Below are 27886 nucleotides of genomic sequence, written 5' to 3' on the forward strand. Positions count from 1 at the left end.
TTAAATAATTTTAATTAATTATTGTTAGTTAAGCTGTGAACTACTGAACTTTGTTGTTTGTTGAATAGTTGTGAACTGTGAAGTGTGAACTGTGATCTTTAATTTTTTATTTTTCCGTGAACTGTGAAATGAAGTTACTGAAATGAACTGTGAACTTTGTTGAATAATTGTGATTAATTATTATTAGTTAAACTGTGAACTACTGAATTACTGTGAACTACTGTCCACGGCCTCTTTTGCCAGAAAAGCCTCTACATAGGCTAGTTTATGCGCATCCAAAATGTTTAGTCATTCTACTAAAATGTGTGCCCTGTTCGGGTCTATTTTGTGCTTCTGTGTGGTGTACTGGTGTGTGAACATTTTTGATTGGTACCAGTGTAACAGAATAACCCTGTGGTTGCATCATATATACAGTTTCAGTTAGCTTGTCATTTAGGAAGGCATTGTCAAAATCGAATTGCGCTATATTATGGTATCAGAGCATTTCTTCCTGTAGAGCCTGAGGAATGGACCGACTATGCTTCAATTGCATACTCTGAGCATTTGTCATGTATTAGGTCTTGTCGGATGACGAGAATTAGAGCTTTAAGCACATGACAGTCTGTTGATTAACGCTGTTAGTCTTGCATTGCATAATTCTTGGAATTAAGTTTGGCCTGCTTAATACTAGTGAATTATGTATATAAAAGCACTAATGGGTTGTCATAGATGATATACGAGTTTTGAGTAAAACGAATCGCAGGTTTTGGGAACGTTAGAAACTACTTCTCGAGGCTATTCAGTTGTGTATCTTGGATTTTGCTCGAGTCGATCTGTTCTTTCATGTCCTAACTTGAAGTTCTCGTTTGCTACTCCTCTTGAAAAGTAGTTTGATGTTCCACTCTATTCCTCTATTCATATGTATTCTTGTTTGATCCTAAGTGCATATGATTGTTTGAAATCCTTGTTGTATCTGTCTTTCTCTGTTTGAGTTCTTCTTGATTCACGTGTTCTTTGATACAGCTTTGAACTTATCCTATTGCGTTGTACATTTTAACTCCGGATTCCGAGCCCATTCTTAGAGAACTTGTTGATTCAATTTTTCTCTTATTTGACAGTGATCACAGCCAATTTTGAGATTTTTATAAACATTGCTGTTGAATAGATACATACTTGTCTATATATGAAACCTTAAAGATTTCTTATACAGTTTAATAACTATTTATTCCTAATATCTCGCCTGTACTTTTACTGGTTTACGGAACTGCATTTACTTTAAATTACAATTTGACTTTCTAGTAATTTTACTATAGTTCCAATGCACATCTTCATTTGATTCTGTATTTGGATATTTTTCAAAATTTTGAAAAGAAAGGATTTACCACTTTTGTCTCGGTTGAGTTTCGTTTGATGAACTACACTTGATTTATTTTTGGTTTGAGTCTGATTTAGCATACCACATTGTTTATGCCATTGCTACTTCTTTTAAAAATGTTGGACTCATAGCTTTCTTCTTATGAACGGACTAAATTCTCTCTTAAGCCTTCCATCTCTACGGATGCCATACTTGACTTTGTCTTTAACTAATCTTTTGCACCTTGTGAACATTACCATTGGTTTTGGTTCTCCTTCGATCTCTTGTAAATTTCATCCTTATGTGAGTCAGTTTGATTCGTTTCAAATTAGTGCATCGTTTATCTTCTCATTGTTTCTAACAGAGTTTTAGTCAAAGATTTATTCTTGAGAAGTTACTAATGATTGAGTTGTCTTTTCCTGTGATTTTTGTATCCTTTTGAATCAATTGAAAGCTGGTTTGATGTCCCACGCCTAGTGGATTTTGTTTTAACTATTTTGATTTAAGATTCTTTCTTTTATGGCTTGACTCCTTTTAAGTACATTCTAATCTTCCTGAATATCCTTTTGAGATGGTGATTTCAAGAACACTTGTGAGTCTTGTTTTTGAACTTTTAAGGAAGTTTTGAATTCTCTTTGAAGAAATTCTAAACAGAATTTATTTTTTCTGTTGCTTAATTGAGATTGAAACCATTGTTCGATTTTGACGAAGTTAATTTTTAAGTTGGCATGCGCTATTTTAAATGAAGTTTTTGAAAAGCTTCCTTATTTAGTAGAAAACCGGTTCGTTTGTAACGCACCACTTGTTTCTTTTACCAATTTACACGCAAACTTTTGCCTCGGATTTTCTCTTCCAAGTAGAGTTTAACTTTTTCTTTCGTCCTTGCTAAGACTTCCATACACGCTTGTTTGAATATGGACTTTGGGATTTTCCGAACAAGCATTTGATTTCTCTCCTGAGTTTTGTGAATTACTTTTGGTTAAGATTGTGCACTTAACTAACTTTCTAAAATATTTGATGAAAATATTTTAGCTCTTAGCCAAGCCGGTGTGCATATTGTTTTTAAAACTCTACATGATATATTTCAACATGAAATTGTATTAAGGCAAAGCCACGTTTATGCTTTTGTTACTCTCTTGGAGAATGTTTGTTGTGTAACTTCTCTTTCAGATTGCGAAGTGATTTTTTTGCAAGTTTTCGTTTCTTTTAAAAACAATGTATTCGGAAGTGTTTTTAATCGTGCTCTTGAAGTTCTGTGAGCTTTGTCTTTGGTTTGAGGAATTCTTCTCTATAAACCTCATACTTCATTGACTCAGCTTGAATTTGTTTCAAACTAATGCGCTGATTTTCTTCTTATTAATCCTATTGGATTTCTTTGTTTCAAGGGTTATCTTTGAAGTTGTCAATTAAATTGTGTCTAGCAAACTTCATTACTTGAGTATCCTTGTTTGTCTAGAATTGGATACATTCTCTCAAATTGATGAGTATTAACTTTGACAATTGTCTCTCCTTTCTAAATCTTGTATCCTTCTGAGTAGACTCGAGAATTGTTTTGATATCACGTGCGACTTATAGACGTAGTAACGCGATGCGTTAGTTCTTTAAGACGTGATGTGTGTATATGGAAGGCGAAACGGTAGGTATACAACGTTATGAGCTGTGGGTGTTTTGTTTCTTGCAAACGAGTTTGCGGGTGTTAGGCTTATGATTGGCTATGAGGTTGTAAAATGATTGGTGGAGTTAGGAAATTGAAATTCTGAAGTGGGAACAAGATTTGTCAGCGAACGTTATGCCGCTGTTTAAATATCAACATGCCTTGCAGCCTTTTACCACATTTATTACCACTTTGCCTTGTGAACGCCTATTTTGATTTGCACCCTATTTTGGCACCTGAAGTGTTTGTAAAGCCTTCAGATCATATGACCTTGTGCATTGAGCCCATCTTGTAAAGTTTGCTTTACAACCACACTCATACTTTTGTATCTTTATGCATACGACCACCCAAGTATTTGGAAACCGTATATATGTTTATATTTTGAGATATTTTTACTTCTTCCTTAAATATGTTCAAAGGTGAACTGTTATGAAATTTCTTTTGTTTTGTATCAATTTTTGAGGACGAAAATTTTTATAAGGTGGGTAGAATGTAAGACACAGAATCTTTGAAAAGTCTTATTATGATCAAGTTTCAAATCGTATAGTTATTTATAGCCTTAATTTCAGAAATAATTTTATTAAAGATAATTAAGGCACGTTTTGATTTATTGAATTTGAGACAAGTTATGATTATTATCCAATTTTATAATTATTGGATTATTTTTTATATTTAAATTATAAAGTTAATAGTTATAAAATAATAAAAATTTTATATGATTTGGATTAGGTAAGTAATATTTTAAATATTACTATTGCTATTTTAAAAAAATGAAGAAATTAAGTATATTATTTCTAATTATTTGATTTAGGCATTTTATTAAAAGTAATTTGTAAAAATTGATGAGCAAATAGTATTTTCTATATACATTTAATGTTGGATTTAATTTGGGTTTCAATTATCATATTATCCCCAATTTCAAATAAAATTACTAAAATACCCATAACCCTCATTTTTTTAAATGAAACCCTAACCCTAAAAACCCTAACCCGTTACCGTTTCCATCAGAAGCTGCAGCAGCAGCCGCAAGCCCCTTTCTCCCCCCAAAAACGAAAAGCGCAGACACAAAACAGGGGAGGAGAACTTCTGAGAGAGCTGAGGGAAAAAGAGGGGGCTTCACCTCCATCACCGGAGCTGCTGGGCTCGCCGTATGCTACTGTTGTGTCGCCGGAACTGTCCTGGGGTTTTGCCACTCATTCAGATTCTGCTCTGTTTTGGGTTAGTGCTGTTGCTATTGTTTTGGCCGCCGGAAAACCTCGATGCCGCCACCTCTGCTGCCGGAAACAGCCGCTGAGTCTTCTATGATGGGAAGCTCTAACCCTGCTTCAGCTTCTTTACCTGTTAATTTCTCCATGGGCCATGAGAGTTGTTGCTAAGGCTGGTTGTGTCAGGAGTTTACCGCGAGTTGCCGTCGTTCTTGTCACCGGCTGTGAAGTTGGTGTTGCCGGAATCCACCACTGGTGCAGCCGCTACTTGGTTCCCTCGAGTTTGGTAAGCGTTTTGTTTGGAAGAGTCCTTTAATCGCTGTTTTATTAAGTTTTGCGGCGTTAATTGCTATACGATTGAGTTTCGGTTGTTGTATGTTGCGATTAGGGTTGTTGAGACTGTTGTGAAAGTGGATTGGAACCGAGGTTTTGGTTGCCGGGATTTCGATTGTTGATTTCGGGTTGAGGCGGAAAGGACTCTGTGACGCGTTTGGGCTATAGTTTTGCGTTGAGGTAGGGGGCTTTCCGAAAACTATAGTTTATTGTTGGAATTATTACATATGGATACTGATGTGAGATATTGTGTATTTGGTGATTGTAATTGCCTTATGTATTATTTGATTGACTAGTATGGTTATGGATGTTGGTTTGGCTGAATTGTTGTGCGGCTTTGTGAAATGTAATTTTTTGAAGTTGATTCTTTAAAAGATTTGAAATCTGAGTTTAATCCGTTGAGGATTGGTTTGAATTGAGTCAATTATTTTGATGATGTGAAAAGTCGAATACACTTTTGAATTTAGCCTGGATTACTTTAATTGACTTGGTTTTGGGACAAATGCTTTGTTACTGAGTCGTTTCTTTAAAGCTTTGGAAATGAGTTAAATCGGTTGATGTTGATTTGATTTTGAAACGGTTTCCTTGAGATATGCCAATGAGGCGACTGTTGGATTATGCTTGAATTGGAATTGATTTTTTTGGATTTTTGGACTGTTGAAAGGGATTGAGGAACGGTTTAGTTAGGACCCGAACTGGGTGGCAAAGTCCAAGTTTTAGGGGAGATGTTGCCGAAATTTCTATAGAATCCGAGTCCTTATTTGAAATGTTATTTGGAGAATTTTGAGTTTAATGCCTTTCCTATTTATTTCAAGGATTGTGAAATTATGGCTTCTTTTATTACCTTTACTTAGAACAATTAAGAAAGCAATGAAGTTACACTTTGAAAGAATTTTTGAAAAGAGAATCATGATTTCTCCTTATTTTCCAAGAAGAATTTTGGGTACAAGTCATTCGAAAGAGAATTTTGCTTTGAGGCTGTTTTAAAAAGGTAAAACGGGTTTATGTTTTTCTTTATTAAACATAAAGATTGTCCTTTGGAAGACACTGCTATAGATAAAATCACATAGTACTTGGTCTAACCACTACGCTATAAATTTCTTCATAGCCAACTCCCTCAGGTTGGTGAAAACCTCTACCCACAAGTCTTGCCTCGTATCTCAGAATCTTCCCATATTGATCTCTTTTGACAGCAAAAATCCATTTGCCGCGAATTATGATAGTTACATTTTTAAGTCAGTCCCTTGTTTATTCATTCATTTTTTCAATTTGTTTCTTATTTGTCTTGCTTAGGTATATGCAGTTGATGCCGGCGCCGACATTGTCGGGCAGGTAATCATCCAAAATGACAATCTTATTCTTAAGTTTGGCTTGTGTCTAGTTAATTTCCTGTCACAAAAAATTGCTAAGAACCAACTCTGTTTAAAGCTTAAACTATCACATAAGTGTAGCTTGGGTTCTTGGTTTCCACTTACTTTTACCTTTCTACAAGCAGGTGACAAATATTGTTGTCACAAATGATCTTTCAAATGTTATCGTTGTACTGAATGGACGATTTGAGGTAGGTTACTATGAACAATAAATTTTAAACTTCGAAAGAGTTTTTGTACTTTTCTACTTTAAATTATGATGGTCTAGACTTACATCTGGCAAGTAGAATTACCAAACATTTTGGATGTGCGGTCTGAATTTGATTTCACTTTTATTTTTTGAATTGGATAACGAAATCAAATTGTCACTGGCTAAATCTTAATTTAAACAATTAAGAATACCTTTTGATTGCCAAAATCATTTTGGTTTCTTCAACTCCTTAAAGTATATACATTTTTTATTGAATTTTACTTGCTTTATGTTGATGAGTAGAATGTTCAAATAGAAAAAAGGTGGATGTGATGGTTTTTGACTGGATATGCTTATTGACAAGGTACTTAGTTTGTATTCTTTTAGTTGAATGTTGAAACCCATTATTGTAAAATCATATATAGAAAGTTTTAAAATATAGTTCTTTATTTATTAAAATTGAAGTAAAATAAAATCCTCTTCTTTAGGACATGCTTTCATATTTCATCACTGCCAGAAATAGCTGACTCAAATCCACAGGTCTAATCAGACCTTTTTTTCAAGTGCAGCGGTAATTTTTTTTGCAAATCTATAAATACCAACTCAAATTTTCTCATGAAAAGTTATTTTGTTAGGTTTACAAACCTTGATTTTATCTTTATTTTTTACTTAATTTTATTTTGTAAATTGTATTTATGAATAATGATAAATTATAAGGAAATAAAACTGCTTAAATGCAATTAGAAATTCAACAAGATAATATTGATTTCTTGATTTATGCATGTAGTTGTACGTGGCTCCTTTCACCAATCCTGAACGATACCGTGAAAGAGTTGATTGTTGGCTCAATATCACCTCGCTTTCAAAAACAAAAACTTGACCTTCCTCCAGCCGAGCTGAATAAAAAAAAGTAAATCAACGTCTGTAAAGTGCAAACATTGATAACAAAATCTATCTATTAATATTCTATTATATTAATATACAATAAGAGAGTAGTAGTAGGTCCTTTACTCGACAAGTGTATAGGCTAATTGTTCAACAAGTGTTGAATTCAAATACATAACAAGTGTCCAGTCAAATCTCTGTACAAGAAGGAGCTCGATGGAAGTAGCGCTCTCTCTGAACAAGAAGGAGCTCGATGAAAGTAGTATCTGGCAAGTAAGACAGATAATGAAGGTGGTCGGTGCCATGGTCAAAGAAAAGAGAAGAGGGAGGTAGAGGCTCCGAATCTGTTTTCGGCGACGGCAAGGATGAAGAACAATGAGTCAAAGGTGATGGTGGTTGTTGATGCAACCGCAAAGAGAAAGGACAGTGGCATCGGTTAGTGGTGTTGCAACCGTAAGTGAAAACGGAGCAACTGGCAGCAAGATGAAGAGAACGAATAGCTCTGAGATCCTACTATCGAGTGTTGCAAAGGTCATTTTTTTCAAATTAAAATTTATTTTATTTTTTCTTTTTTTTTTAAACTATACAAAATTATTTATTTATGTTTAATCTGCATTTGTTTTAGCTGAAGGTTGAGGCTGGGCTAAGTTGATAGAGGAGCTAGTGGTATGGTTGATTTGCACTTGTTACAACAGCATCCTTTCGAACAGCTTCAAATCATCTTCAATTAATGCGTATAAGGTATTTATTTTTGTGTGCTAGAGTTTTATTGCTGTCACGTTATGAAATATTATCTTTTGTGTTGCTGACATCTTGATTAAACATTTGGATGAATGGATATGTACCCACTAATTTTTATACTAGATGTCTAGATCAAACACTAGTTTTACACTTGTTATATTAAAAAGAAAAATTTAAAAAAATGCTAACTATATTAAAAACACAAGATATACCTTGCACACTATAAGTAAAGATTTTAAAAAGAAAATAGTTTAATAAGAAAATAGTTTGTACCTGTTCCCAGTATGTTAGATTATCGTTAGGCCCAGTGTAAAGAACCGGCACTGGATTCAATATATCCACTACTAACTCTTGTTCCTCTTTTTTTGAGCAAATTCAGCATGAAACCAAAAAGCAAAATCGTGTACCAAACTTAGAAATAATATATAAAACAACTTTTAGAGTTGCATAGTAAACAAGGTGCGTAGGGATCTATCAGTTGAACCAGCATCATTTTTAGAGAAGGAAGAAGTTTAAGTATTATAAAATTGAAGGGCAGACATAAAAAAAATTACCCACTTCAGTGCTGTCGACGTAAAAGGAGTTCGTACATTCGCTATGGAAATACTATAGCAGTCAATATCCATCACATGTAATGGTAAACAATAAACTTTTTCAAAAGATAAAATTACAAGCAAGAAAAGAAGATATTCAAAAACACTGGATAGTCTTGCTGCATTATTTGTTGTCCTTGTTTTTTTTGTTTGATTTTCTTGTTTTGGAGGATTTTTACACTTTTTTTTCTCTTTCTTTATATACTCTCTCACACACAAGAAAAAATTCAAGACTGTTAACATAAAACAAAATCACAAAAAAATTGTGATTCACCTTGTGAGGGTGAGCCAAAAGTTTTTCTTCTTTGATTCTGTCTATGGTCAGTTGTTGAAATGCGTTTCGTTTGGTGAACGGTTTCATGCGTGACACTGCAATTATTTTAAATTGCACCACAAAATAAGTATAGTCAAAATTTTTTTCAATGACAAATAAATTTTGACTATACTTATTTTGTGGTAAAATTTAAAATAATGGCAGTGTCACGCATGATACCGTTCACCAAACGAAACGCATTTCAACAACCGATTGTGAACAGAATTAAAGAAAAAAAACTTTTGGCTCACCCTCATAAGGTGAGTCACAAATTCTTTTTTGTGATTTTGTTTTATATTGACAATCTTAGATTTTTTTTTTTTGTGTTTGAGAGAGTAGATGAAGAAAAAGAAAAAAAAAATGCAAAAGTTCTCTAGAACAAAAAAAATCAAACAAGGACAACAAATAATGCGGTAAGGCTGTCCAGTGTCTCTGAATATCTTCTTTTTTTGCTTGTAATTTTATTTTTTGAAGTTTATTATTAACCATTGATGGATATTGATGCTATAGTGTTTCCATTCCTGAGGTAGCGAATGTACGAACTTCTTTTATGTCAATAGCTCTGAAGCGGGGTAATTTTTATATGTCTACCCTTCAATTTTATAATACTTAAACTTCTTGATTCTCTAAAAATTATGCTGGATTCAACCGATAGATCCCATGCACCTTGTTTACTATGCAACTATGAAAGTTGTTTTATGTATTATTTCTAGGTTTGTTACACGGTTTTGCTTTTTGGTTTCATGTTGAATTTTATAGATCATCAAAAAAAGATGAACAAGAATTAGTAATGAATATGCTGCCAGTTCTTTACACTGGGTCTAACGATGATCTAACACACTGGAAACAGGTACAAACTATTTTTTTGTTAAACTATTTTCTTATTAAAGTCTTTACTTATAGTGTGCAACATGCAGTTGAAACATTTCTTTAATTTTTTCTTGTGTTTTTAATATAGTTAACATTTCTTTAAATTTTTCTTTTTAATATAAAAAATGTAAACCCAGTGTTTGATCTAATATAAAAATTAGTGGGTACATATCCATTCATCCAAATGTTTAATCAAGATCTTAGCAATACAAAGGATATTTCATAATGTGACAGCAATAAAACTCTAACAGACAAAAATAAATACTTTATACGCATTAGTTGAAGATGATTTGAAGCTGTTCGAAAAGATGTTGTAATCACTACAAATCAACCATACCACCATTAGCTTCTCTGTCAATTTAGCCAAGCCTCAACTTTAAGTTAAAACAGAAGCAGATTAAACATAAATAAATGATTTTGTATAATTTAAAAAAAAAGAAAATATAAAATAAATTTGTAATTTAAAAAAATGATCTTTGCAACACTCGATAGTAGGATCTCAGAGCTATCAATTCTCTTCATCTTGCTGCCAGCTGTTCCGTTTTCACTGAAGGCAGCACTACCACTAACTGATGCCGCTGTTCTTTCTCTTTGCGGTTGCATCAACAGCCACAGTCAACCTTGACTCATTGTTCTTCATCCTTGCTGTCTACCTCTCTCTCCTCTTTTATTTGCCAGACGCTCTCCTAACCATGGCACCGACCACCTTCATTCTCAGTCTTACTTGCCGGATACTACTTCCATCGAGCTCCTTCTTGTTCCTCACCGGTGATACCTTTCTGTATTTTGAACCACCACTATATTTATGTTTACTCACATTTGCTTCAATCCGACAATCAGAGAGAGAGAGCGCGCTCGAGAGAGATTTGAATTGGACACTTGTCGAGTAAAGAACCTATTACTACTCTCTTATTATATATTAATATAATAGAATATTAATAGATAGATTTTGTTATCAATGTTTGCACTTTGCAGACGTTGATTTACATTTACATTCAGTTCAGCTGGAAGAAGGTCAAGATTTTGAAGGCGAGGTGATATTGAGCCAACAATCAACTCTTTCACGGTACCGTTCAGGATTGGTGAAAGGAGCCACGTACAACTACATGTGTCAGTATTATCTTGTTGATTTTCTAATTGCATTCAAGTAGTTTTATTCCCTTATAATTTATCATTATTCATAAATACAGTTTACAAAATAAAATTGAGTAAAAAATAAAGATAAAATCAAAGTTTGTAAGCCTAACAAAATAGCTTTTCATGAGAAAATTTGAGTTGATATTTATATATTTGCAAAAAAAAAAATTACCAATGTACTTGAAGGAAGGATTAGACCTGTGAATTTGAGTCAGCTATCTCTGGCAGTGGTGAAATATGAAAGCATGTCCTAAAGAAGAGGGTTTCATTTTACTTAAATTTTAGTAAACAAAGAACTATATTTTAAAACTTTCTACATATGATTTTACAATACTGGATTTCAACATTCAACTAAAAGAATACAGATTAAGTATCTTGTCAATAAGCATTTGGCCCATCCAGTCAAAAACTATCACATCCACCTTCTTTTTTATTTGAACATCTTACTTTCAAGTAAAATTCAATAAAAATTTTATATACTTTAAAGAGTTGAAGAAACCAAAATGATTTTCGCAACCAAAAGGTCTTTGTAATTGTTTAAATTAAGATTTAGCACGTGATTTCCTTATCCAATTCAAAAAATAAAAGTGAAATCAAATTCATACCGCACATCCAAATGCAAGTCTAGACCATCATAATTTAAAGTAGAAAAGTACAAAAACTCTTTCGAAGTTTAAAACTTATTGTTCATAGTAACCTACCTCAAATCGTCCATTCAGTACAACGATAACATTTGAAAGATCATTTGTGACAACAATATTTGTCACCTGCTTGTAGAAAGGTAAAAGTAAGTGGAAACCAAGAACCCAAGCTACACTGATGTGATAGTTTAAGCTTTAAACAGAGTTGGTTCTTAGCAATTTTTTGTGACAGGAAATTAACTAGACACAAGCCAAACTTAAGAATAAGATTGTCATTTTGGATGATTACCTGCCCGACAATGTCGGCGCCGGCATCAACTGCATATACCTAAGCAAGACAAATAAGAAACAAATTGAAAAAATGAATGAATAAACAAGGGACTGACTTAAAAATGTAACTATCATAATTCGCAGCAAGTGGATTTTTGCTGTCAAAAGAGATCAATATGGGAAGATTCTGAGATACAAGGCAAGACTTGTGGGTAGAGGTTTTCACCAAACTGAGGGAGTTGGCTATGAAGAAATATATAGCGCAGTGGTTAGACGAAGTACTGTGTGATTTTATCTATAGCAGTGTCATTTGGATTACTCTTAAAGGCAATTCGATTTTGACAATGCCTTCCTAAATAGCAAGCTGACTGAAACGGTATATATGATGCAACGACAGGGTTATTCTATTACACCGGTACCAATCAGAAATTTTTGTTGATAACTATTACAAGTCACTAAATTACTTAAGTTTCCAATTTAACACACGTTTCCAACTCTCACTATGCATCAGAACTTGTTCTTGTACCAATAAACACCCTTCTGAGAAGCTCCATCATCTGGCTCCACATAGAGGCACTCTTTGGCTTCTCTCCACAATGCCTTGTAAAATGGGGTGCCATCAAATTGGTAATAATCACCCAATATTGGCTTTATTGCATTGGTTGCTTCCATTGCATGGTAATGTGGCATTGTTGAGAACAAATGATGAGCCACATGTGTATCAGTTATATGATGAAATGCCTTATTCAGTATCCCATAATCTCTGTCCACTGTTGCCAATGCTCCTCTTAACCAGTCCCATTCGGATGAATCATAGTGAGGCAATGATGCATGTGTGTGTTGCAAACAGGTTATGGTAACTAGAAACCCATTCACAATGAGCAATGGCACCCCATAAACACATACCACCCAACCCAAACCTTTCAAAGTTGCTATGTGATATAGCAGATATGTTACAGCAAAGACAGATGAATCTGAGTCCTGAGACATAAATTAGAAGCCTTTCCCTGTTAGAGTATATGGGAGCATAAGGGTCATAGTGGCTTGCAAATCTATCATAGGGTCTGCCAGAAACATTGAAGGCCAAGTACAAGGGCCATCCTAGTGTGAGTGTGATGAAAAGGGAAATAGCCCTCTCTAGTGGATTGTTCATGTACTTGTTATACCGTGATACCTTTGATTTTGGTTTCAGGACAAACACTTAGTCGCGGTCGAGGGAACCGGTGTTGGAGTGGAGGTGGCGGTGGCTGATTTTCCATGAGAAATAAGGGACTAATAGACAAGAGTGAAGGATCAAACCAACCATGTCATCAACAAGTTGATACTTGCTGAAGGCATGGTGGCCACACTCATGAGCAATCACCCAAACACCAGTGAGAATGCAGCCTTGGATGGCCCAATAGATTGGCCAAGCAAGGAAGGAAAATGGGTATGGAAGCTGGTGGAAATAAGTGGTGGCAATGTAGAAGAGTAAGTAGGCCATTAAGAGATCATAGACAACATAGGAGAATGATATGAAAAGAGAACGTTCAAAGCAATGTGGTGGAATTGCTTTCTTGAGTTGGCCAACACTGAATGGAGGGTTTGAATGTGGAACCCTTGAAAGAGGCTTCTCTTGAGCTTCAATCTTAGTGACACGCCCTCCAGCTCCCATTGTTGTGTTGTTAAAGCTCCTGTTACCAATGTAGAAAGAAAGAGTTAGCACTTAGCACTACTACAAAGCAAGTGAATAATCAGTAATCTAATGAATGAATGATAGTCATTGCAGATGAGAGTGACTTAAACCATGACCAGAAAAACAGCAAAGAAAGGATTTCTGATATTACAGCCAGTTATTTGAAGTTCTATCATGCCAAGTGACTAGTATGAGTGATGATGTTTTGCACCCTTCATTTGACAAGAAAGCATGCATCTTCTATAATGAGCGACAGAGCAAAAGAGCATGAAGAGTGTGTCAGGGGTTAACCACTACAACACACACAACTTTGGATTTTGGATGGTGGTAGCAGTGTCACAGACTCACATGACACATGCACAGAAACATTAATTTCAGACTATATATATACAGTTGTAAGGGGCATGATTCTGAGGTTCACTTGTATTAGTATAGGTGTGAGGTTGACATGCAAAAACTATCATAAACCAAACACAAATACACAATGACAAAATCATATATCAGTGAGGGCCCAGAAGCAATTATGATACATCAATTTTTTGCAAAGTGGTTGCATCCTTGGTATGTTCTTCAATGTTTGCATACTTCAGTTCACTTAATGAGATCGTTTTATTTATTTATTTTTTTTTCATTCGGTTGATGGAAAAGAAAAAAGAAAAAAAATCTTTATTTACAAAATGGTAAAGATCTAAATGCATACACATATTTTATTAGTGCTGATTTTGGGCTGGTAGATAAGATCGACTTTTAAGGCTCCTATGTCTTACTTATTGACGGTTGTATCTAGCTGTTTAAATTTCAAGTAATATTTAATTAGTTTAGAAATTTAATTTTAATACACTAATAAATTAGTTTTAGCATTTTATACATACATTTGAATAATTATATTTTTAATAAAAAATACTAAAAAATTATTAGAATTTATTATTTTTGGCTATCAGTTAGTCATTAATATTTAATAAAAGTATGTCGTTGAATTACTGAACTAAAGAAATTGAATTAATGATTAAAAATAATTTTCAAAAAATAATAAATTCTAATAGTCTTAATCATTTCTCTTATTTTATTAACTATGTGAAAATGATCATTCAAAAAGAATAAATAAAAAATAATTTTGTAAAATATTTTATTCGATAGATACATCAAAATTAAATTCTTAATTTATAACTAACACTCTCTTTTTATCTTTTATTTTTAAATTTTTAAAAATTCATTTTAAATAATGATAATTTAATCATTTAAAGTTATTTAAAAATTTTTCCGTTGCCAAATACTTTCCTACATCAAACTTTGGTAGATCAAGACAGTTTTGCATATATTCTGTTTAAGTTTGCCTTTGATAAGCTAGGGTTAAAGGAAAAGAATCTAAAGGCATATTCGGATAACCTCTTTGGATTGGGAGATATCCTGATCCGACCTTTAGGTTACATCTTATGATACACCACCTTCGAAAAGGGAGCCAGGTCGAGGACACTAAATATCGATTTTATTGTAGTCAACGAAAATTCAGCATACAATGCCCTAATAGGTCGGACAACCCTAAATCGACTTGTAGCCGTCGTTTCTATCCCACATCTCTGCATCAAGTTTTCCACTGCTGAAGGAATTGCCACCATCAAAGGAGATCAAAGGCTATCAAAAAATACTATAATGAGAGCCTCAGTTTGAAAGGCAGCTCAGGGGGCAAAGAAGTCAATACAATTGAGTTAGACGGAGTCCGAATTCGAGGAGAACTACGACCCCAACCATAAGGCAAAATAGAGGAGATACAAATCAGGGACCACCCCAACAAAACAATGAGTATAGGGGCGAACCTGAAAGAAAGCCTTGAAGGTTGTGGTAGGCTTAGAGAAGGGGGTTGAATCTATGCCTTTCTTTTAAGTTACTGAAAGGACCCTTTAATACAAACTTTAATTTCTGATTCTGTTTGAACTCAGTAGCGGAAATTTATGAGATAATTTATTTTTGTCTCATGAATATCAGAAAATAGAACATTGCAGAGAAAAGAAAAGCTAACACCAGCATATATCCTGGTTCAGTTGCCTTGTGCTATGCAAACTACATCTAGTCTCCTCCACAACAATGGAGGAATTTCCACTATAGTTAACAGTATTACATACCCAATTTCACAGGATTGACACAATCCTTTCACACTCAAGTTCTAACCTAACTTGACATTGGCTATGCTAATACTTAACTATTCACTCCTAGTGCTAATCCAACTAAGAAAGGAATACCTCACAGGTACAAGATACAACACATAGACATACCTAAAGAAATCTGAAATTAACTCTAGGCTTTTTTCTCAAGTGTATCACTCAGCCTCTTTTCACTCATGGCTTTTACTTGAGCTCTCTCAATAAGCCTTTTCACTCAAGAAATTACAGAAAGATAAACATTGAAAAGTAAAATACAATCTGTAAAAACATGAAGGAGATGGACTTCATCAACAGCCTCTTTGCTATGTGATAAACCAGACATGCAAGCATCAGATTCAGTTCTTCAGTATTGGCTAAATACTTCTTTGAAAGAAAGCATTATCCAAGTAGAGGAACTTCTTTACAGAACACAACACACCAAACTCTGGTTTTCTCCCCTTGCTTCTGAATGAGCAGAAAGTCTTCTTTAATCTCCTTGCATGTTGCTGAACTCTTCTTCATAGGTCAACTTCTTGAGCCTTGAACTTCACCAACCCAGCCGATCACCTTTTTCTCAGTAATTTTCAAAATAGAAACTTTGCTTCTGACTTCTCTACCTTGACCGAAACCCATAAAGCAGCAACCACAAGAGTCTTCCAATGGTCAACCGAATCTGAGCCATTGAGAAGCTACTTGGTCCCCAAGAATCACTTGTGACCGTAGATACACAGTAGTAAAGAACAGAAATCTTTTTTTCCATATAGCTCAAAAACAGAGTGGCAGAGAGTTGAGGATGAAGAGAAGAAAGTGGGTTGCATGTATGAGAAAATGGGTTACCTTTAACCTTCTGATCTTTTCTTAATAAGGCTTGAAATGGTTGATTAGACCTTACCTCCTCTTTGCTTAACCTTCTCTTTCCTTCTTCTTTCATGAGTAGCTTAGGGACTAAGCTCTCTTTCTTACTTTTTCTGAGTTCAGTGATTTGACTGAGACAGAGAAGAAAGGAACGTTGCTTTGAAAGCAAGATGTAGGGATTTGAAATCAACTCGGGCTTGGATCGGGTTCTTCTCAAGTTCAGCCCGTTGGTGCTTTGTCTTTGCTTCTTTGAAGAATTGAGCTTGAGATGAATGACTTGGGCTTTTTTTGTTTTCACTTACCATTCAGCCCACCAGCAGATATCTTTTGTTTGATGTTGGGCTGCTGCAACACTTATTTTTGGCCTGCATCACTTATCCAAAATAATCAAAACTAATTGAGTGATTAGCCCACTAATTAAATGTTTGTCATCATCAATTAATTTTTTAACTCAACAATCTCCCCCTTGATGACAAACATGATTTAAGCGATAATCAAAAGGAATTGAATTTGAGTAAGGTTTAGAAACTCCCTTTGATTTTTGTCATTTGCTTTTATGTTGCTCCCCATTTTCTTTTCAAGATTAGCTCCCCCTGGATTTATGCTTTCCTCTTTTTTCATGTTTTACATTGTACTTAAAGAGAACACAATAAAGAGCTACACACATTTATCTTGTCTAAGGAATATAAACAAACAACACCACATAATCAGCCCAATCATCAAGTTAATATCAACAGCAACATTTTCAACATGTGAAAACAAACTTTGATGCAGTGATCAGACAAAAGATCACAAAAGAAACAATAGTAGATAGTAGCAAAGGAAATAAATAATAGTAGCTGCAGCAAAGTCAATAAAAATCATAGGACCCATTCACCATTCCCTATTGTCCTATTGCTATTACTCCCCCTTTTGTCATCAAGGGCGGATAACAAGCAAGATCAACAAAAAAAAACCTCTTAAACCCTGCAGGAAAGAGTTAGAGCATAGTTCAAAGTACTAACCAAAAATATCAGAAGTGCAGTAGTATTTAGAGTTATTACAGTCATCCAAGATAAAACAGTTCAACAGTAGCTAAAGAAACAGAATTCATGAGACAAAAAGAGAGCAACAGCAGTTTTCATGAGACAAATCTAGGCATTAGAACCATTCCCCTCCAAATCAGCTTCCTCTTTAACATCAGTGGCAGGGTCTTCATCCTTTTGAAGATTATCAATGAAATTCATGAACACAGCCACTCTATCTCTTGACTTCCGGAGAAAATTCTCATGCTTGCTTGCTAGCTTCCTTTGTTCTTTACTCATAGTAATGATGTGATTGGATTGGGAGACAAATTCTTGAACAACATCCTTGACAACATTCAGCAAAGCAGATTTCTGGCCAGTAGAGATGGAGGTACCTCGGTGGAAGGAGGAGGAGATTCCTCAGGGACAAAGTCATCATCTTCATCGTCTAAGACAACCTTTTCAGATCGAGTAGGTCCTTTTTGCTGTTTCACTGAACCACCCCCTTTAGATATGAATGTCTATTTTCATAATCCTCATTTGACAGGTCAACACCAAAATGCTCAAATATGCAAGTTAGAAACATGCCATAAGGTAGTGCTTTATCTTTCTCACTTCTAACAGAATCAAACATGTATATAGCCATCAAATAGGCAAAAGAAATTTCTGTTTTCGTGATTAGGGCATACAAAACAAGTGTGTCTGTGTAAGAAACCCTTTGATATGAACCACTTTGAGGAAGTAAGATGTGGTTGACAATTCGGTGCAACTGAGCACATTTATATCCTAAGACTTTGTGAGTGGGTGTGATGCCATCAATTAAGGAAACATGTTCACAAATGTGAGCCAAAACATCATGGTAAGAGATATCAACTCCTTCATCCTACTTTACAGACGTATAAGCACACGGCCCAACATCAGTGTACTTTAAAAAATTACTGATAATTTCATCATTTAAAATAATGTCTCTGCCCTTTACATAAGAATGCCCACTTCCTTCATGGTAAGTCATGTTTGCATAAAACTCTTTGACTAACAGAGGATACACAGGTTTTTTGATTTTGAAAAGGTGATTTCAGTCTAAAAATTCTAAATTTTCAACAAAAAGAAAACCTTTCTTTTTCAAAGTAGGTAAATCCGCAAAAAAAGAGGGACACAGAGTACGATACTGAATAACTCCTTCATAAAAATCGTCGTTCATGGCAGATTTGAAACGATGGGGGTTATAGTTGGAGTGAGATGTCATGAAGTGAGATTTGTGAGAAAAAGGATCAATGTCTGGTTCTCTAACAGATTTGAGAGGCAGACAAGGGTTACCTCTTTGTGAACGCAAAGGAACAGACCTAGACTTTGGCTGAGTAGGCTCGGAAACTAGTTCCTCGGCTGCCGGACGTTTGCCTTTGGATGAGCTTGGTTTTGAGGAGTCAGGTTTTGAAGGAGGAGCCTTTGGAGGAGGCGTCGGCTTAGCAGAGGCAGAAAATTTGGGTGTAGTTTTGGTCCGTGCCATTGGGTCAGTTCTTGGAGGAGAGGTAGGAGGAGATGGTGAGGGTGTGAAGGTTCGGTCTTGGGAGCGAGTGGAAGGCTTTGAGGAAAGCTTGTACACTTTTTCACGAGGAGCCCTTTTAGCAATGGTTATCTTCCTCATTTGGTTAGTTTCAGGCTTTTGAGGGAAGAGAAGCAGTAAAGATAGTGGAGGAAACCGAGGAGTTGAGGAGAAGTTAATGGAGGAAAGAGAGTGAGTGTTGGTAACCGTACCCAAAGGAAGTTTTTTACAAACCATGCAACTGCATCACCTTTTGAAATGACTTGAAAAGACATGACCTCATAAAGGAAAGATTTGATTTGATTTTTAAAAAAAAATTAATTTTTAAATTTCAAAAAATTAAAAAAAATTAAATCAAACTAAAAATCTTTTTGGACCAGAAAACATTAAATGAAAAAAAAACCTTTAAAAAAAATTAAACACTCAAGTAAAAAAAATATCAACCAAACAAAAATAGAACATTCATATTTGGGCCCAGAGATGGTTGAATTTAAGGAAACACATTGGACCACTCTGGATCTTATTTTTGAGGTTGGCCCAGATCAATTTTCACTTGAAACAAGCCCAGAACACACTGATTCAGGGGAACGTTCTTCTTCTACCTAGAATTGTTTCATACCTGTTTATGAGACAAAATGCTCCAGCAAATATATCAGCAATTTTTAAACAAAGAATCATAACTCAAAATTTCTAGACTTGTCCTAAGCATGTAGAATCTGTCCTCAGCTAGTGGTTTTGTGAAAATATCTGCTAATTGCTCCTCTGATTTAACAAATTGAATGCTAATATCCCCCTTTTAGACATGTTCTTTTATTGAGTGAAATTTCACTTCAATATATTTAGTCTTAGAGTGCAAAACTGGATTTTTAGAAATATTAATGGCACTCATATTATCACACAATAAGAGAATATTTTCAGCATTTAATTTGTAATTAGCAAGCTGTGTTTTTAACCATAAAAGCTGAGAACAACATGAAGAAGCAGCTATATACTCAGCCTCTGCAGTGGATAGAGCCACCGTTGGCTGCTTCTTACTTGACCAAACATTTAAGAACCTTCCAAGGAAATAACATAAGCCTGATGTGCTCCTTCTATCAACTCTATCACCGGCAAAAACTGCATCACAATAACCAACTACAGAAAAATTATCAATCTTAGAATACCAAAGACCAAAATTAGATGTTCCATGAACATATCTAATGATCATCTTAACTGCAGAAAGATGTGACTCTTTTGGCTTGGATTAGAACCTTGAACACAATCCAATACTTTGCACAATATCGGGTCTAGAGGAAGTTAAGTACATAAGAGAACCAATCATTCCTCTATACCTAGTCTCATCAACATCTTTCTCAGTTTCTCCCTTATCTAATTTTGAATTAGGGTGCATGGGAGTTCCCATGGGTTTGGCATTTTCCATACCAAATTTCTTAACTAATTCCTTGGCATACTTTTCTTGATGTATGAAAATACCCTTTTCAGTTTGTTTAATTTGTAGCCCAAGGAAGAAATTAAGTTCACCCATCATACTCATGTCAAATTCACTTGTCATGAGTTTTCCAAATTCAGAACAAAGGGATTTATTGGCCGATCCAAAAATAATATCATCAACATATATTTGGACTAGAATAAAAGAATCATTAGAATTCTTGATAAATAAAATTGTGTCTGTGGTGCCTCTTTGAAAACTATTTTTCAAAAGAAAAGAACTAAGTCTCTCATACCAAGCTCTAGGAGCTTGTCTTAAACCATAGAGAGCTTTAGATAATTTGAAAACATGATTAAAATGCTCTTTACTTTCAAAACCCGATGGCTGCTCCACATACACTTCTCTATCTATCACACCATTCAAAAATGCACATTTCACATCCATTTGATATAATTTAAAACCACAAAATGCAGCATAGGCTAAGAGAAGTCTTATGGCTTCCATTCGGGCAACAGGGGCAAAGAATTCATCAAAGTCTATTCCTTCTTCTTGATCATATCCTTGTGCCACCAGCCTTGCTTTGTTTCTTGCAATGCTGTCATCTTCTCCTAACTTGTTCCGAAATATCCATTTGGTGCCGGTCACTTTCTTTCCACTTGGCCTTGGAACCAAAGTCCACACTTGGTTCTTCTCAAATTCAATAAGCTCATCCTCCATAGCTTTAACCCAAGAAGGGTCACCAAGGGCTTCCTTGACATTTTGAGGCTCTATTTGAGAGAGAAGGACAATGTTTGTCTCTTCATTGGCCTTTCTAGTTGAAGACCGAGTTCTAACCCCATGAGAGACGTTCCCAATAACAAATTCCTCAGGGTAATTCTTCAAGAATCTCCATTCACGAGGTCTGGTGGACTTGGAGGAAGATTCAGGTACCAATGGATTCTGGGTGCTGCTGGCTTCAGGATTTCCTTCAGATTCATGAGACAAAATGGAATTGTCTCTTGAATTTTCAGCAACTGCAGTTTCTGGTTCAGTTTGAACAGAATTTCCATTTTTTTGATTTTGCACAGTTTCAACATCCTTTTGAGATTGATTTCCTGCATCACAATCTTCCAAAATGCTTTGCACCAAGTTAGTATCACAAAATGTAACATGTATGTACTCCTCAATAATCCTAGTATCTTGATGATAAACTCTATATGCTTGACTAGTTGTGGAATATTCTACAAACAAACACTCATACGCCTTTGGATCAAATTTACCCAAATTATCCTTGTTATTTAAAACAAAACATTTGCATCCAAAGATATGTAAGTATTCTAAGTTTGGTGGGTAGCTTTTCCAAAGTTCATAAGGGGTTTTTTTCAAAAATTTCCTTATGATTATTCTATTCAAAATGTGGCAAGCTGTGTTAACTGCTTCAGCTCAAAGGAATTTTGGAACATTACTCTCACAAAGCATAGCTTTTGTCATCTCTTGTATGCTTCTATTTATTCTTTCCACAACACCATTTTGTTGTGGTGTCCTTGGACAAGAGAAGTTGTGAGATATTCCAAATTTCTCACAAAAAGATTCAAATAAATTATTTTCAAATTCAGTTCCATGATCACTTCTTATTGAGGAGATCTTCAAATTCTTTTCATTTTGAATTTTCTTGCAAAAAGGTTCAAAGGCCGAAAAGGCTTCATTTTTGTGTGCAAGAAATAAAACCCAACCAAACTTAGTATAGTCATCCACAATCACTAAACCATAATGTTTACCACCTAGGCTTTGAGTTCTTGTTGGACCAAATAAATCAATGTGTAGCAATTCAAGTGGTCTTTTAGTAGAGATGTCTTTCTTTGGTTTAAAAAAACTTTTTGTTTGTTTTCCATTTGGCAAGCATCACAAGTGATGTCTTTGTCAAACTTTATCAAAGGAAGACCTCTTACTAATTCTTTCTTCACAAGTTTGTTTATTTGAACCATATTTGCATGGCCCAATCTCTTGTACCATAACCACTTTTCATATTCTTTAGAGTGAAAACAAGCTACATTTTGATCCTTTAGTTCATCAAGAGTAAGTCCATACACATTATTAAAATGCTTGGCAACAAAAAGTACTTCATTTGTCTTTTCATTTATAACACAGCATTCAAGCCTTTTGAAAGTCACTAAATATCCTAAGTCACACAGCTAACTTATACTCAAAAGATTGTGCTTTAAACCACATACCAAAAATACATCATCAATAAAAGTAGATTGTTCATTACCTACTTTTTCAACAGCAATTATTTTACCTTTACCATCATCTCCAAAGGTCACAAAACCTCCATCATACTTGCTTAGTTTGATGAAGTAAGTTGACCTTCCAGTCATGTGCCTTGAGCATCCACTATCCAAGTACCACATATCCTTTTTGTTCTTGGATGCTAGGCAAATCTGCATAGAAAGCTTCAAATAACCTTAGGTATCCAAATTAATTTGGATCCTTTGAAGTTAATCCATCTTGGTTGCCCAAGTGCATTGAAATCACAAACAACATTGTAAAATTTGTTTCCTACAACTCTCTTTTCAATGAAACATTGTGCATATGAGTGACCAAATTTCTTGCAATTAACACAATAATTTTCTGATGTGTGTCGCTGAAATTGAGGTGAATTATTTTACTTGAAATGATTAAAGGTTGAAATTTTCTAGTTTTTGGAGGAGATGCATTTCTTTTGATAAACTGATTTTTATTGAAATTATTCCTCTTTGCAAAAATATTTTCACCAGAATTTTTGAAATCCTTTGGATTTTTCGAAAATGAGGTTTTGTTGTAAAAAAATGGTTTCTTAAAAGCTACCTCATTTTTCGAAATGTATCCCAAACCTGGCCTGTTTGAACTCGGTTCGGTTCTTGGTGAAGGCTCAGTTTCACTTGTGTATGCTTCATCAAATTTTTCTTCAAATGTTGGAACATATCCAATACCAGATTTGTTTGGTATAGATTTGGTATTTGATGAAGAAGCCACAAACTTTATAGAGGAAACATTGGAAACTGCATCTTTCTTGGCTATGTAACCTAAACCAGATTTTTTAAATAATGGTCTTTGGCTTGCAAGCAATTTGTCCAAGTTACTAGAACTTTGAGTAAATTTTGCTAAGTCGCCATTCAGTCTTTTAATCATGTCATTTAATCTTTTATTTTCAGCAATTAACTCATGAGAAGGATCCACAATGTGCTTTCCTTTTAACTTTTTAAGTTCAGATTTTAGAAATCTGTTTTCTTCAATAATGTCCAAAGCACATTCTGTTTCCTTCACCTTTTCTTTTAAATATCATTTTCAGCTCTTAACACATCTCTTTCAGATCATTGTATTTGTCAAGCAGTTTTGAGGTGTTCAAGGTGAGATCATCAATGATAGCATGTAAATCTTCCATAGACAAATCAAAGTAATTTACCTCATCAAAATTATTGTTTCCAGCCATGAAACAGTCTTTGTCTTCACCTTCAGATTCTTCTTCCTCATTGGAGTCGTTCTCGAGATCCTCCTAAGCTGCCATGAGCACTCTCTTCCTTTCCTTCTTTCCTTTGTCATCTTTTTTGAGCTTTGGACAGTTTAGCTTGAAGTGTCCAGCCTCCTTGCAATGATGACACGTCACTTTGCTCAAGTCTATCTTGTGTTCTTTGAGCTTGAACCCTTGTATTTTCCCTTGTTCTTCATCATCCTTCCAAATCTCCTAGCAAAAAACATAAGCTCATCATCTAAAATACCATTACTAGACTCACTCTCTTTTGATTCTATTTTTGACTTGAGGGTTATTTCCTTTTTCTTTGAGTCTGTGTTTGTGTGTGTGGTTTCATAGGCAAGGAGTTTTCCTCTCAGCTCATCATAGGTTATGGGGCTTAGGTTGTTACTCTCGGTTAGGACAGTGGCAGTGGTTTCCCATTCTTTTGTGAGGCTTCTAAGGAGTTTTCTCACTAAGGTTTGTTCTGAGTAGTTTGTACCCAAAGCATCAAGGTTGTTGATTATGATTGAGAATCTCTCAAATGCTTCATCAATGCTTTCTCCATCCTTCATGTTGAACATCTCGTATTCTTTTCGCAGCATATCAATCCTCGTTTCTTTGACCTGTTTAGTGCCTTCGTGTGTAACCTTGAGTTTTTCCCAGATTTCTTTGGCTGTCTTGCATCTTGACACCTTTCGGTACTCTTCAAAGCTGATAGCATAGTAAAAAAGGTTGATGGCTTTAGCATTCAGCTCCATCTTCTTCTTGTCGTCCTCATTCCATTCATCTTCTTCTTTTGGAGTCACCACTCCATCAGCACTTATTTTTGTTGGAATCTTGTGACCGCTCGTAACAATCTTCTATATGTTGTAATCAATAGATTGGATGAAGATTCTCATCCTCTCTTTCCAGTAGGCATAGTTCTTTCCGTTGAAGAAGGGTGGCCGGTTGTTTTACTGGCCTTCAGTGAGGATGTAGGCAACAGTGGTTGTGCCCAAGTTGTTCGCCATTGGATCTTTACTCCAAGCGGTTAAGCTTGATTCTTGAGACCTTAGCTCCTGATACCAATTGAACGTTGTGGTAGGCTTAGAGAAGGGGGATTGAATCTATGCCTTTCTTTTAAGTTACTGAAAGGACCCTTTAATACAAACTTTAATTTCTGATTCTGTTTGAACTCAGCAGCGGAAATTTATGAGACAATTTATTTTTGTCTCATGAATATCAGAAAACAGAACATTGCAGAGAAGAGAAAAGCTAACACCAGCATATATTCTGGTTTGGTTGCCTTGTACTATGCAAACTACATCCAGTCTCCTTCACAACAATGGAGGAATTTCCACTATATTTAACAGTATTACATACCCAATTTCACAGGATTGACACAATCCTTTCACACTCAAGTTCTAACCTAACTTGACATTGACTATGCTAATACCTAACTTTTCACTCTTAGTGCTAACCCAACTAAGAAAGGGATACCTCACAGGTACAAGATATAACACATAGACATACCTAAAGAAATCTGAAGTTAACTCTAGGCTTTTCTCTCAAGTGTATCACTCAGCCTCTTTCCACTCATGGCTTTTACTTGAGCTCTCTCAATATGCCTTTTCACTCAAGAAATTACAGAAAGATAAATATTGAAAAGTAAAATACAATCTGTAAAAACATGAAGGAGATTGACTTCATCAACAGCCTATTTGCTATGTGATAAACCAGACATGCAAGCCTCAGATTCAGTTCTTCAGTATTGGCTGAATGCTTCTTTGAAAGAAAGCATTATCCAAGTAGAGGAACTTCTTTACAGAACACAACTCACTAAACTCTAGTTTTCTCCCCTTGCTTCTGAATGAGCAGAAAGTCTTCTTTTATCTCCTTGCATGTTGCTGAACTCTTCTTCCTAGGTCAACTTCTTGAGCCTTGAGCTTCACCAACCCAGCCGATCACCTTTTTTCTCAGTAATCTTCAAAATAGAAACTTTGCTTCTGACTTCTCTACCTTGACCGAAAGCCATAAAGCAGCAACCACAAGAGTCTTCGAATGGTCAACTGAATCTGAGCCATTGAGAAGCAACTTGGTCCCCAAGAATCACTTGTGACCGTAGATACACAGCAGTAAAGAACAGAAATCCTCTTTTCCATATAGCTCAAAAACGGAGTGGCAGAGAGTTGAGGATGAAGAGAAGAAAGTGGGTTCCATGTATGAGAAAATGGGTTACCTTTAACCTTCTGATCTTTTCTTAATAAGGCTTGAAATGGTTGATTAGACCTTACCCCCTCTTTGCTTAACCTTCTCTTTCCTTCTTCTTTCATGACTAGCTTAGGGACTAAGCTCTCTTTCTTACTTTTTCTGAGTTCAGTGATTTGACTGAGACAGAGAAGAAAGGAACGTTGCTTTGGAAGCAAGATGTAGGGATTTGAAATCAACTCGGGCTTGGATCGGGTTCTTCTCAAGTTCAGCCCGTTGGTGCTTTGCCTTTGCTTCTTTGAAGAATTGAGCTTGAGATGAATGACTTGGGCTTTTTTTGTTTTCACTTACCATTCAGCCCACCAGCAGATATCTTTTGTTTGATGTTGGGCTGCTGCAACACTTATTTTTGGCCTGCATCACTTATCCAAAATAATCAAAACTAATTGGATGATTAGCCCACTAATAAAATGTTTGTCATCATCAATTAATTTCTTAACTCAACAAGCCTGAAGAAACAACTCGTTGAATTGTTAAGGAAAAATTTTGACCTCTTTTCCTGGAAAGCCTCTGACATGCCCGATATAGATCCCAACTTGATGTACCATAGGCTTGCTGTGTACCTAGGCTCCCGACCTATTCAGCAAAAATGTAGAAAGCTCGGACCAGAGCGAACACTAGTCGCCAAAGAACAAGTGCAGGCTCTGCTAGAAGCAGGATTCATAAGGGAGATCAAGTATCCGCTCTGGCTGGCCAATGTGGTGTTGGTAAAAAAGCAAAACGGAAAATGAAGAATGTGTGTCGATTACACTGACCTCAATAAAGCCTGCCCTAAGAACCCTTATCCACTCCCTAGCATTGATGCTCTGGTCGACTCCGCTTCAGGCTACAGATACTTGTCCTTTATTGACGCCTACTCGGGATACAATCAAATCCCGATGTATAAGCAGGATAAAAAAAAGACCTCAATTTTTAGTGGCTTTATCATGCATACATTTGTTTTGTGTCTCTACTTTATAATTTTATCTCTGTTGTAATTAGTTTATATTCAGCTTTCACTGCTTAACACTTTATTGTTGTGTTACCAATAAAACTATATTTCTCGAGTTTTTACTATTATATTTTATTTTATTTTACCAATAAAAATATTTTAGGACAAATTGTTCATCCACAACTCACCTGGTCTGCAGAATGAACCGAACATGTTATTAAGGTGAAACAATTATATAGTACTAAATGAACGGAACATTATCCATTATATAAAATCAAATTAAAAACAGCTTTCTGCAGAATGAACCGAACATGTTATTAAGGTGAAACAATTGTATAGTACTAAATAAACGGAATATTATCCATTGTATAAAATCAAATTCAAAACAGCTTTCTGCATAATGAACTGAAGACGTTATTAAGGTGAATCAACTGTATAGTACTAAATGAACGGAACATTATTCATTATATCAAATCAAATTCAAAACACCTATGTCTACAATTTAGAGATTATCAATTTAATTCAAATCAATTCAATTCAGAACACCTGCGTACATTCAATTCAATTCAATTCATTTAGCAATTGTATTCCATTCAATTCAATTCAAAAAATAATCCAAACCTCGTCCGCTTGATTTGTTTCAGAAGAATAATCCAAATCTCTCTCATTCAACTAATTTGAAATTAAATCATTCATTGTTTTGATAGAATATTGAAATCTGAAAACGAATAAGATAAATTCACAAATCGAAGAAGAAAACGAAAAAAAAGAACGAGCAGCAGAGAAGAACAAAGAGCAGAAGAGAAGAAAAAAGAAGAAGAACGATGAGCAGCAGAGATTGCAGATCCAAATTATTAACATTGAAGAAGAGATTTACGTAATTCTGTTACGTTAATAGAAGGGAGAGGGGGGCGCGTGTATTTCACATAACTTGGAAGAGGGGGAAGGTGTGTTAACAAAAAAGTGTTCGAATGACTTGGTTAGATTTTTTATATGCACGTGGAGCACTATTATTCTAAAATTTAAAAAATATGATTAAATAAAAATTAAAAGACAATAT

At 35.1% G+C, this 27886-nt stretch overlaps 2 long non-coding RNA genes and 1 pseudogene across 12 annotated transcripts; 1 reads left to right on the forward strand and 2 right to left on the reverse strand.

Moving 5' to 3' along the window:
• LOC110266392 lies at nucleotides 278–17258 on the reverse strand. Its single transcript, XR_002353724.1, has 3 exons — nucleotides 17247–17258; nucleotides 9227–9231; nucleotides 278–462 (listed from the first exon to the last, which is right to left on the reverse strand). It is a non-coding gene; the product is annotated as an uncharacterized LOC110266392 (long non-coding RNA).
• On the forward strand, nucleotides 4104–13756 carry LOC110266390. 11 transcript variants are annotated; one of them, XR_002353717.1, is made up of 5 exons: nucleotides 4113–4478; nucleotides 4581–4705; nucleotides 5819–5857; nucleotides 6873–10373; nucleotides 10463–11435. It is a non-coding gene; the product is annotated as an uncharacterized LOC110266390 (long non-coding RNA). The 11 variants fall into 11 exon arrangements; XR_002353715.1 differs by having other exon boundaries at nucleotides 6873–7501; nucleotides 7596–10479; XR_002353716.1 differs by having other exon boundaries at nucleotides 6873–7501; nucleotides 7602–10479.
• On the reverse strand, nucleotides 11919–13464 carry LOC107618347 (annotated as a pseudogene).

The sequence above is a fragment of the Arachis ipaensis genome, chromosome B09 (assembly GCF_000816755.2).
Source record: "Arachis ipaensis cultivar K30076 chromosome B09, Araip1.1, whole genome shotgun sequence".
NCBI classification, from domain to species: domain Eukaryota; kingdom Viridiplantae; phylum Streptophyta; class Magnoliopsida; order Fabales; family Fabaceae; genus Arachis; species Arachis ipaensis.